At 32.8% G+C, this 13,135-nt stretch overlaps 1 long non-coding RNA gene across 1 annotated transcript; it reads right to left on the bottom strand.

The window, feature by feature from the left end:
• Positions 1-6,579: 6,579 nt before the first annotated feature.
• Positions 6,580-7,533, bottom strand: LOC136222118 (uncharacterized). The gene is made up of 3 exons (XR_010685509.1): positions 7,439-7,533; positions 7,290-7,316; positions 6,580-7,060 (listed from the first exon to the last, which is right to left on the bottom strand). It is a non-coding gene; the product is annotated as an uncharacterized lncRNA (long non-coding RNA).
• Positions 7,534-13,135: the final 5,602 nt, after the last annotated feature.

Here is a 13,135-nt window from a genome sequence, read left to right as displayed (position 1 = left end):
CTCACCCACTGAGAAAAAAAAACAATAACAATAATGTTAAGGTATTTTTTATTTCTTAAATAGTATGAATAAAAGCATTAGCACTAACCAGCTCACTATTCGTACGCATCTCAACAATCGGTGGGAGTGAACGGGTGTCGTGAATGAGACGAGGATGTGAATGGCGGAGATACCACACCAAGTACTCATCATCACATGCCGAAGGAGTCCGAGTGGGCTCCAAACGAGATACGTTTAGCATGGAACCAAGAGGAAATGTTGACCATGTGTCTAATGCAATCACATCAGGCACCTCAACCTTATACCTAGCACTATTCCAGGGACGAAAGGCCTTCGACGGCCTGAAAATCGGCTGAGGAAGTCTCTGCTGATACCCTAGCTGGCGAACGCATCTACCGGGCATGTAAGGCTCAATCACATCCCGATATCGTATCCATCCGGAGTACAAGGTCCTCGGATTGCGAGCTATGGCCGAACGACCGTACGGGAGCCACATCACCCGCGTACATATACAAATATATTAGCGAGTACCAAAAATCGAAATATATTTTAATTGCATAATAGTTAGTAATAAATTTCAAATTGTACCTCATCAGCAGTCAACCTATCAAGCCGGCGTCGAAATGCTATCACTCGTTCCTCTGTCTTATCCATAACATAAGATGGCCACATGGAAGCCCTAAGTACGTCGGGGTCATCTGGTAATCCCTCCCTATGAGGCCTAAAGCACGGGAAGTACTCGTAAATCCATGCCTGAAGAAGAGTCAGACAACCCGTCATCTGGCTGCAGTCTCCTCTACTAGCAATACCTAAGTACCGATATAAGTATGCTAGTGCAGCCGAGCCCCATAAGTATCCACTCACCGTATCTGCCCCATCCTACACCTCCAGTAAACACGCGGGCCGGATCCGGTTACCACTCTTATCTACAAACAACGTGGATCCCAACATAAGCCACATCTAACCAATCGCCTCAGTCTCTGGAACCCGTCCGACACTACAAAAATAGACGATGGAACTAGCACGTATACCACTAGACTGGTAATGACTAATCAGCAACTCATCGCCAGACACCCCGAACAAATCGCAAACATCCTCCTGAAGCTCATCCGTACCCAAGTCAGCAGTCACCATATCCCCCTGCACTGGGATACGCAAAATCTGCCACACATCATGCAGCATAATGGTCATCTCACAAAAAGGCATGTGAAATGATGTCGTGTCCGGCTGCCAACGCTCTGCAAAAGCAGATATCAGAGCCGCGTCAATGTGAGGGTACATGATAGATGGTAGATGTGCCAATGCAGTTGCTTGTAGTAGCGCCTTTGTCTCCTCAGAAGTTGAATTGAACCATTTCACCAGCGTACTGCAGTACCCTGATCTCGTTTGACACCTGAGGACGCTCCTCTCCTGCCCTCTCCAGATACCAACTGCTACATGTCCCAGGAAACTGGGAATCACAGAACCATCAACAGGACCCCCGGGGACCTCTTCCTTAACTACCCAATCGTCATCACGAGCATCCCTCGAGCGCTTGGATGTACCCGCTGAAATTATATTAAACGTATTACATTTTAACTTTTGAAATGTTAATAAAAAGTAGGTATATAGAAATAATAAAGCATAATAAATAATACAAATTATTTACCGGATGACGACGACGACCCAACAGCAATAAAACGTCCGTCCTGACCCCTCGTGACATACACAGAGGGGGTCATATGACCTTGTCGAGGAGGCACTGATACAGCTATGTCCATCGGATCATCAGCAACATCATGATGATGAACTCCAAAACTCTCAGCACTCTGCTGCTGAAATGCAGCACGCTCAGCATCTTCCTGCGCCCGTAATGCTTGCTCAATCGACCTCATAGGTATCCGAAGTCTCCGAATGGATGCAGTCACACCACGACTAGTTGGATGCCGAGGTCCAGACCCATCGTCAAAATCCCTGGAAGTCTGAAAAATAACCAGGAAATCAAATTAATTATACGTTTAAATAAATTGATATAATATTAAAACCTAAATGAAATCTGCGTTCCGGAAAATTAATACCTAAAATTAAACATCAAAAAATTAATCCTACGTTTAAATTAATTGATATTATCTTTTTTTTCTATCTCGGGTTCAATACGGTCGGTAAGTTATCTAAATGACGTTCCGGAAAATTAATACCTAAAATTCAACATCAAAAAATTAATTCTACGTTTAAATTAATTGATATTATCTTTTTTTCTATCTCGGGTTCAATACGGTCGGTAAGTTATCTAAAGGAAATCTATGTTCGGGATAATTAATACCTAAAATTAAACATCAAAAAATTAATTCTACGTTTAAATTAATTGATATTTTTTTTTTCTATCTCAGGTTCAATACGGTCGGTAAGTTATCTAAAGGAAATCTACGTTCCGGAAAAATAATACCTAAAATTAAACATCAAAAAATTAATTCTACGTTTAAATTAATTGATATTATCTTTTTTTTCTATCTCGGGTTCAATACGGTTGGTAAGTTATCTAAAGGAAATCTATGTTCGGGATAATTAATACCTAAAATTAAACATCAAAAAATTAATTCTACGTTTAAATTAATTGATAATTTTTTTTTCTATCTCGGGTTCAATACGGTCGGTAAGTTATCTAAAGGAAATCTACGTTCCGGAAAATTAATACCTAAAATTAAACATCAAAAAATTAATTATACGTTTAAATTAATTGATATTATCTTTTTTTTCTATCTCGGGTTCAATACGGTCGGTAAGTTATCTAAAGGAAATCTATGTTCGGGATAATTAATACCTAAAATTAAACATCAAAAAATTAATTCTACGTTTAAATTAATTGATATTATTTTTTTTTTCTATCTCAGGTTCAATACGGTCGATAAGTTATCTAAAGGAAATCTACGTTCCGGAAAATTAATACCTAAAATTAAACATCAAAAAATTAATTCTACGTTTAAATTAATTGATATTATTTTGTTTTTCTATCTCGGGTTCAATACGGTCGGTAAGTTATCTAAATAAAATCTACGTTCCGAAAAATTAATACCTAAAATTCAACATCAAAAAATTAATCCTACGTTTAAATTAATTGATATTATCTTTTTTTTTTCTATCTCGGGTTCAATACGGTCGGTAAGTTATCTAAATGACGTTCCGGAAAATTAATACCTAAAATTCAACATCAAAAAATTAATTCTACGTTTAAATTAATTGATATTATCTTTTTTTCTATCTCGGGTTCAATACGGTCGGTAAGTTATCTAAATGAAATCTACGTTCCGGAAAATTAATACCTAAAATTAAACATCAAAAAATTAATTCTACGTTTAAATTAATTGATATTATTTTTTTTCTATATATTAAAAAAAATAAAATAAGCCAAAACGGGTAGGCAACCCAGCCTAACAGGGTGGGCCACGAGATTCTCCTAGAGAGAAACTTGTGGGCCGCCCGTTTCTCTCTAGGAGAAACGGGCGGCGGACGAGATTCTCCCTAGGAGAATCTCGTGGCCCACCCGGTTAGGCCTAGGGCCGAACCGGGTTACCTGCCCGATTAGGCAATCTTCAACAAGTTCCGTCTCCGATCCGGAGACGGAACTCGTTCAAATCGAAATTCTTGAAAAAAAAGTCAAAAAACGGAACTAATCTGTTCATGTGCTTGTTGTTTTCCTTTTTTTTCTTTCGGAGGCATGATTTTGATTCGTGTTGTTCTTCGGGTTTTTGGAAATCCTTTGAGTTTTGAGAGAATTTGAGTTTTTGGTAATGAAAAATGAAAAGGGCATAAATGTCCAATAGGGTGCGACGATAAGTAAAATAGGGGCGACGTATAGTAGTCCACAATTTTTAATCTATTTTTTATAATTAATTAACAGTCCGTTTGGTATTCTATTAGGATAAAAGTTGAAATAAGGATAAAGATAAATGGTTGAGATAAGGATAAAAATATGATAGTCGAGAATTATTATTCAATATTTGGTATGTGGGATACGGATAGGGATAAAATAATACATTTTACTATTTTAACCTTATTTAAATTACATAACATTAATTTGAGGCATAAGATGGACTTTTCCATCCTATTAAAATCGTAGGAGCTTATCTCACCTTCTTATACCACCTCCTCTTTGGTATAGGATTTGAAGGATAAAAGGCTTATTTTCCATCTGTTTCACTTTTCTATCTCCCAAACAAATACAGGATAACTTATCTCGTGTTTTTCTTATCCCTATCTTACTTTCTATATCCCTTCTAACAAACACCTCGTAATTCTAATAAAAGATCATGGAGTTAACTTAATTCGATTTCAATAATATAATTTTAATTCTGTGCAAACTATTAATCCACACTTGTTTAATTCATTTCTTACAATGCCCTAGGCTAATTTTAAGCATTTTTATATACTTGTAGTCTTCAGCATTCTAATGTACATTGAAAAAATCAAGTTTGCATATATTATATTATCATGATGCTTGGAATTGTATTGGTATAGGAATAAAGATAAATATTAAGATATGGATAAGGATAAATGGTTGGGATAAAGATAAAATATGATAGTCGAGAATTATTATTCAATATTTGGTATGTGAGATAGAGATAAGGATAAAATAATACATTTTACTATTTTAACCTTATTTAAACTACACTACATAACATTAATTTGAGGGATAAAATAGACTTTTTTCATCCTATTAAAATCGCAAGAGGTTATCCATCTCCTTATATCACCCCCTCCTGGGTATAGAATTTGATGGATAAGGCTCATATCCCTCATTTGTCTCTCTGATCTATCTGTAAAACAAATATGAGATAATTCACCTCAGTTTTTTTTTTATCCCTATCCCCGTATCTTTATCCCCTTTAATAAACATCTCATATATGATATATATAAAAATGAAATGATGTGTTTTTAGAACATTTTTTTTGAGGCTGTTTTTAGAACATTTTTACTTCTGTGATTTTTTAAAATTAAAAAATGGTGTTAGATATTAGTTTGGAAGTTATTCAATATTGGATATTACTATTTCATCCTGATAGGGTTTTTTTAACTTATATGGAATAATTCATTCACATGTAAAAATATTTTTTCAACTTATTATTCTTCGAAAGTAATAAGTATCAATATATTATATTACTAGTCTTTGACCCGTGCAATGCACGGGATACCTTTATTATTTTATGTAATTATAGTTTTATTTAATATTTTTAAATTGTTTCATAATACCATTTAAAAATTTCAGTTCTCTAAAAAAAAACCAGTTATTCTAATAATTCAAAATATTTAATTTAAAATTTAAAATTTGCATTATTAAGTAATATTTTTAAATTTAATATTTATTTTTAATATTTATCAAATAATTACACCATTTAATAATCTAGCATTTATAATATCCAAAACATAAAATTAGTAATTACTAATTTTTAAACATTTAATTTTAAGTTTTATCAAACATCATATATAATGACCTTTTGAATTATCTTTATGATTTTTTTATAGTAAAAAGCATCATGAGACCTCTAATCTTTCATTTTTTGGTGTATAGCCTCTAATCTTTTATTTTTTGTCACATAAAACATTGTTTGTCAAATTAAGTGAATATCTAATTCAGTGTTATTAATTTCATTAGTATTTGAAAAATTAGAACGGAACTCTTGTGTTGCTTCGGGAATTTGAAAAGAAAATACTTATTTAAAGTTATATGATGAAAATAAAGAAAATATGTTAAACTTTATTTTTATACACTTTCTTGTTTAGGCACTTCATATATACATTAAAAAGAAAATAATATTATGTATTATAGTAACAATAATACAAAAAGATCAAATGATATTATAAAAACAAATTGACATTATTGTAAATTCGAATCCGATTAAATATACACTGAGACTGGTGAGAAGAACTCAAATTCGTTTTTGTTGAAAGTTGACATGCCCAATCAAAAAATATAAGAAAATCAACCATTTTAACCTAGGTATATATATCAAATTAGAATTTTTTGTCCATTTAATCCAACATACAATAATGTCACGGTCTATTAAGAAGAAGGCAATAAACAATCAATAAAACCCAATTTAATCCAATCAAGTCACAAAAAATCCAGGATCTATATATTAAAAATAGGATAAATCTATATATTAAAATTTTACTTCATTAACACCACTAATATCCAAAATCTTTATCCAATGAATACTTTGCAGAAATAGCTTTTTTTTTTTTTGTGTTATGTAAAAAAAAGAAAAATAACAAACAAATAGCAGTCTAATGTTGCGAGTCAATAAAAAATTTATATATAAAAATATCAATATTAGTATGTAATTTTATTCATATATTGTTTTTGTAAATATATTGAATACCTGCAATTGGCACTATCTATTATTTCTTCAAAAAAAAAAAAAAAAACAATGAATCACTATCTATTATCAAAACTTATATATCATTAAATATTTATTGAATACAATTTTTTTGAGAATGATTATATGATTTTTCTTCCTCGCAACAAATGAAAATTATATTTTATTTTGGTTATTAACTCTGGATTTTGCCAGAGATAGTATGTAGCTATTAACTGTAAATAATTCTAATTATAATATTTGTTGATTCATATAATATTTTATTCAAAATAACTCATAATATAATCTTATTTTATTTTTAATTTTATATGTTAAATATATATTATCATGTTAATTTTAGACAATAAAATATAAACCATAAACCCTAATTTATAAACTTTTGACCATAAATGTGAATGTTCTGTATAAATTTTTAGATTTTGAAAATGCATTTTGATCAATCATCACACATATTTTGTTCTGAAATATGGGTAATAATAGCCCAGTCATTGACATGAGCCTCCATAACTGCTGCAAAGCTTAAACCATCATGAAAATCACCTTGAAAAATTATTAACAATAAGAAACTGTATATCAGAATGATGAAAATGGAGACAGATGATTCTTCTATTACCTCACTTGTACTGTCATCTCCGATATATGTAACCACATGCATACTTTTTATCCATTTTCAAAATATAAACAACACCAATAGCTTGAGATTGAGCCTTGTCAAGACATAAAAAATGTCAATATTATGCAAAATGGTAATCCAATATAATATGGGACGGTAATCGAAATTGTGAAAATGTTTTATATAGTCAATCGCATAGAAAAATAATACTTCACTATTTGAGCAAAAGAAGTCTTCTAATCTAGTAAAGAAAAAAAATCCCCCAAAACAAATCATATATAGTAACAATCTTAAAGAAAACTATAAACATCCCAAGAACATACCTTTCTTTGTAGACTTTAAAAGGAAAACTGCAAAAACAATAAACATGTATAAGCTACAGAAAGAATAAAAAGCAACAACATAAACTCAAAGTGATAACCAAAACCAAACTATAAAAATCAAATCATGTTGCTGAACTAATAGAGCTTACCACGATTAATGAAGATGACAAGAGCAACTTTAGAAATCAAATAAATCTAGATACATAAGGCAAGTTAGAATTCAAAATTAAAAAATAGAGTTTTGACACACAACTAACCCCAAAAGCATGCGAGGAATGAATTAGTTTGGTGTACATCTATATATAATAGAAAGATGAAATATAACCCTAAAAACATTTTATTCAAATAAAGAGATAAGGGATGGAGAAGTTGGGAGTGGTTGGTTCTCTTCTAAAAAGTTAGAAATGGAAAAATTAGAAAGTTAGTTCAAATATCCTTTTGAATTTGGGATTTAAACATCCAGCAATAGTTGGATTTAATTTGAAAAAAAAAAGAATTAATTAATTTATAGTATATCATAAACGAAAAAGAGATGTAGGATTGGAGTAAAAGAAAAGAATTAATTAGTTATAGTATATCATTAATTAATTTATGGAGTAAAAGAAATCATTGGATTGGAGTTATCGCAAAAAAATCTACTCCTTGATAAACATAAATATTTTTTTTATCACATCTATATCTTAATATCCGGCCATAGCGGATAATTTCATATTAAATTAGAGTTATCACATTAAATAATGGACTTATAGATAATTATCACATTATTTTATGGATTTATGGATAATAATCACATTAGATTCACACGGATTCATCTATATTGAATATTTTTTATCCCATTAAATTAAAAAAAATGGAAGAAAAAAGATAATTTATCAATATTATTTTTCATCAACAAAAATCGAAGAGTCGACACCTCAGCTCCATCGTTACTGTTTTATATTATATATATATAGATTATATTTTTTATTAGTAAAAAAGGAGGAAGTGACACATCAGCTAGATCGTTACTGTTTTATATTATATATAGAATATAGATATGCAGAGAATTAGAGGGATTTTAGGGATTAATTTAAATTATGCAGAACTTTTAGATATAGATATACAGAAAATTAGAGAGATTTTAGGGATTAATTTAAATTATGTAGAACTTTTAGATATAGATATGCAGAGAATTAGAGAGATTTTAGGGATTAATTTAAATTCTGTAGAACTCTTAGATATAGTACAGATAAAATAATCTTTTTATAAATAAATATAATAATATAACTCAAGTTAATATATTATATTTTATATTATATTTTTATCAGTAAAAAATGAGGGAGTGACACCTCAGCTCTATCGTTACTGTTTTATATTATATATAGATTATTTGTTTGAATTGATGTTTTTAACCAGAATTTTTTTAGGGGAAAGTTCAAATAAAACCTCTGTGGTTTCACTAATTTTCAGATAAAGGACTGTGGTTTACTTTTTGTCAAAATGAGGACTGAGGTTTCACACTTTTAATAATGTTATTAAAACTATCTTTAACGACCTGAAAATGAAAATTTTCAAGAATTAAAGTTGTTCAATGTCATATTTTCTATGGAACTACATTTTCGATTTTAGAAAATCATATTTTTTGGAACTTTTTCTCTCTAAACATTAACTTTCTCTCTCTTTACCAAACATCATCTAAATAATCTCGAAATAAAAAAGTTGAAGAATTAAAGTTGTTTAGAATATTAGTAGTTCTTAAAATATGTCATTTTGGAGTTGTTAAGGGTGATTTTAATAGTATCAATCGAAAAAGTCCTTATTTTGCTAAAGTTGAAAACCTCAGTCCTCGTTTTGACAAAAAGTAAACCACAGTCCTTTATCTAAAAATTAGTGAAACCACATGGGTTTTATTTGACTGAAGAACTAGCTTTTTCCCTTTCCCCAAAAACTGGGTTGATTACTCACCCAACCATGGACGTTGGATACTTTAAATGGAAAGGCCCGAATCCCTTCTTCCGCTGAAAAGAAAGGTGATCTTCCACCTTGCATTTGGTCATCCCATGAAGCGAACGAAAGACTCGAGGACTCAATTAGACCCCAAGTTTCACCACTAGGTACGAATCGCACAAGATATCCAGCCATCCGTTAGGATGAAGCTGACCGATGGGTATCCTAAAAGAATCCAAAATATTTCTTATCACCTCAAGGACCAGATATTGGAATCCCCTCTCAATATGACTCATATAAACAGTAAAACATCCGCTAGGTGGCTGTGCTGGATGATGTTGAGGACACTTTAAATCCCTTAACCAGGGGTAAAGATTTTTTAGACCGTTGATAACCCTTTGGCTAACTATAGACCCTATAGACTACATCCTTGGAGCTTTTACCTTTTTTTCTTAGGGACTGAAGAACTAGCTTCTTCCCTTTCCCCAAAAACTGGGTTGATAGACTCCATAGTAATGAATGGAGTAGAAACAGACAGAGGCACTAATGGGGTTTGGGATTCCACCTAGGTTTCTTCGAAACCCTAGGTTTCCTCAGAACCCTCTCCAAATAACTCATTGGTATTACTCTGGCTCATATTTTGATAGATGAATGGAAGTATTTAGAAAAGTAGGAGCACTTACATATAACTACTGAGAAATTGAGAATGGAAGCTCCAAGGGAATGGAACAACATCCCCAAAATCAAGACATTTCCAGGAGAAAGACAAAGAAATGGTGTCCCAAAAAATAAAGAACTCACCTTTTATAAGAAAGAAGGCAGTTGGCGCTTCGTAAATTGAGCCTAATAAGCCATGTGTTCCTATCCAAATGGTAAGGGAATTCACGTCTGACAGAGCAATAATTACCTTAGGCACGCCATGAATGCGAACAGCCCTAAAGGACTTTGATGTCGTTTTAGGGGAGCTTCTGATAACACTCGTATGTTAACTTTGGGGGAAAAGCATAATATTTAGGGGATAAAAGGATATATCATCATAATACATGACCACGTGGCTTAGACCTAGATTCACTGAGATGGACATACGCCATCCATGGCGAAGCAAATGGGATCCTCCACGTGGTATACATCCACCCTTATAAACTCCTGAAATGTCTTCAAGGGTAACTCAATAGTTAACACCATTAATGGCATGTTAATGGTGGGAACAGACAAATCCAAAGAATGAGCAATAAATATGATAAAGGCTTATTAATAGTAAGACTGTTCGCATGCTATATCATTAATTACAGATGGTTACAGAATCCAATATAAATACCTCAATCCCAAGGTGTTCTAGGTATGCATTCTAAAGTACTTTTGTTAATTATTATTATTCGCAATATCGATAATGACTTTGGCATCAGAGTGTCTCCCACGGATCCCAACGGCACCTCACAAGGACGGTCTCTAGCAAAAGTCATATTTAGCAAATATCAGACACATTAGACCATGTCGTGCTTTGATAGTGGATCAATCCATTGGTTACTATTTTATAAGCTCATATGCCCTTAGTTTGACATCCAATGCCCGTGATCAGTGAAACATCATCACAGCCAAGGCACATACTAATCTTTTGTTCATTATCATTCCCACGGTAAAATAGATCAATGACGTTTCGAATTAGTATCTTATTGCCTCACGGTTTCACTCCTCATGTCATCAACCCGTCATATGTGAGCAGATCACTAATTTTGGATACTCTATAGGATTGATTAATTCGCACAAAGAAATAATCATCACAGATTGTTGCCTTATGATTTGAGCTTTATCTAGACTATAATGTCTCGGGACAAGAGCATACACCAATATCAATTCCTATTATTCCGATGTTTTACTTTTAGTAAGACAATCTCTTATATAAACTAGTAAAGATAAAGTGATCAAAGCAAAGTTAAACCTTGAATACTTAACGTATAGGAAGTAAAAGAATGAATAGGAGAAATACACAAGTTGAAATAAAAACATGATTTTATTGATAAATGAACTCAAGCACCCAACATATCATAATAGTCACACTTAGGTTTAAGCATGTATGAGAACAAATAGGCGAAATGAATTTCTACCCTTAACTACTGCTAATCTGGAATAGAACTTCATGGTGAAGCAAAAGGCATGGCTTATTTCCTTAGGAATAATGGAGGAGGAGAGAGGTTTCATGTCTATAGGACAATGGAAGAAATGATACAAGTGAATAATAGTGGCTATAGAGCGAATAATATCTAAATTCAGAATGCTTAGAGATATAAAAATTTGGTGACCAGGTTCAAAATGTGAGACAGTGTATCCTTGAATAAGTCATACACCTAAATCCATCATGATAATAACATATCTACCGTTATTATATAATTATTGTATATATTTGTAGATGGTAATAAGGATCCTAATGTATGAGAAAATCCCTATTAGGAAAGTCTACAACGTAGGATTACACTTATTAAAGCCTACAATGTAGATCACATTATTGCGTTCCACCTATTCATTGTACTTATATTCAACTCTTAAGTCTTTATAGTATCCCAATATCTTAAATCAAACGGTAGATGGTTTAAATCTTTCCAACCTTCTAAAGATGTGAACAACTAGAGACCCTAACTTTGATAGGAGATGTAGATAGCTTTTCAATTATTTGTTATGTAGGGGTTAAAGCCAAATAAACATGAGTTGGGTGTACCGAGTCAAGTAATTAGTATAAACTAGGAGTATAAAAGACTTTATTTTTCTGTAATGATATATAATATATAACCATATAGATCATTTACTACAAAAGAAAATGAGCCACAAAATCAGTGTAGTTTTTTTTTTTTTTTTTTCTCTTAATGACTATGAAAGGGTAGCATATAGTAGGCCACTATAATATATATTTATTGGCAAAAGTTGTTGATGGACCACAACACTCTACTGAAAAAGTGTGTATTTATATGCTATAAATAATAAATATGTATTTTCTTGAAACAAACTGCAACATGCATATATTTTGTTTTTATTAAAGCAATATATATATATATAATAATAATAATAATAATAATAATAATAATAACTGATGTGGTGGATTCGGAGGGAGACTGGATCTGGTCTAAGTTCGATTCCTTTCTTAGCCTGGAGACCCTCCTTAATATTAGAGGTGTGAAGATTAGTAATCAGGAGGAGGATAAGGACAGACACTGCTGGGCCTTGACTAATAATGGTTCTTATTCTTGCAAATCGGCCTATGAAGCTTTTACCCCTAATAGGGCTGATCCTCCCTTGGAAATTTGGAAGTCCATTTGGGCCCTCAAAGTCCCCTACCGCATTAGGAGTTTCCTATGGCTGGGAGTCAAAGACAGGCTCCTCACGAATGCAGATAGACACAGAAGGCACTTGTCTGTATCTGGTGCCTGTAGCAGATGCAGCGGCAATGTGGAAACCTTGTGCCATGCTTTGAGGGATTGCCCGAATAGTAGAAAGGTTTGGGAAGGGGTCCTTCCTCACCACATCCTTCCTTCCTTTATGGGGTTCTCTGATATTGACTGGTTCTCTGAAGGCGTTAATGGGAATTTGTTGGCCAGTATGGAGCACGGGGCTATTCTCTTCGCTATTATTTGTCACCAAATGTGGAAATGGAGGAATGAAGAGTTATTTGCTGAGAAGACTGTCTTTATTCCTGACCTCCGGTTTTACTTCTCGAAAAAACTCTCTGTTATTACAAAGAGTTTTGAAAGAGAGCCCCTGGTTCACCCCTCCCCGGTTAAAGAGGTCCAGTTAGTTGGTTGGAGGAAGCCCAGGGAAGGGGTTGTCAAGTTGAATACGGATGGCTCCTCCCTTAGTAATGGCAGAATTGCTGCTGGTGGAGTTCTTCGGGATGCTGGTGGCGCCTGGCTGGCTGGGTTTACCCATAACTT

The sequence above is a fragment of the Euphorbia lathyris genome, chromosome 3 (assembly GCF_963576675.1).
Source record: "Euphorbia lathyris chromosome 3, ddEupLath1.1, whole genome shotgun sequence".
NCBI lineage: Eukaryota > Viridiplantae > Streptophyta > Magnoliopsida > Malpighiales > Euphorbiaceae > Euphorbia > Euphorbia lathyris.
This window is presented reverse-complemented; position numbering and strand designations above follow the sequence as displayed.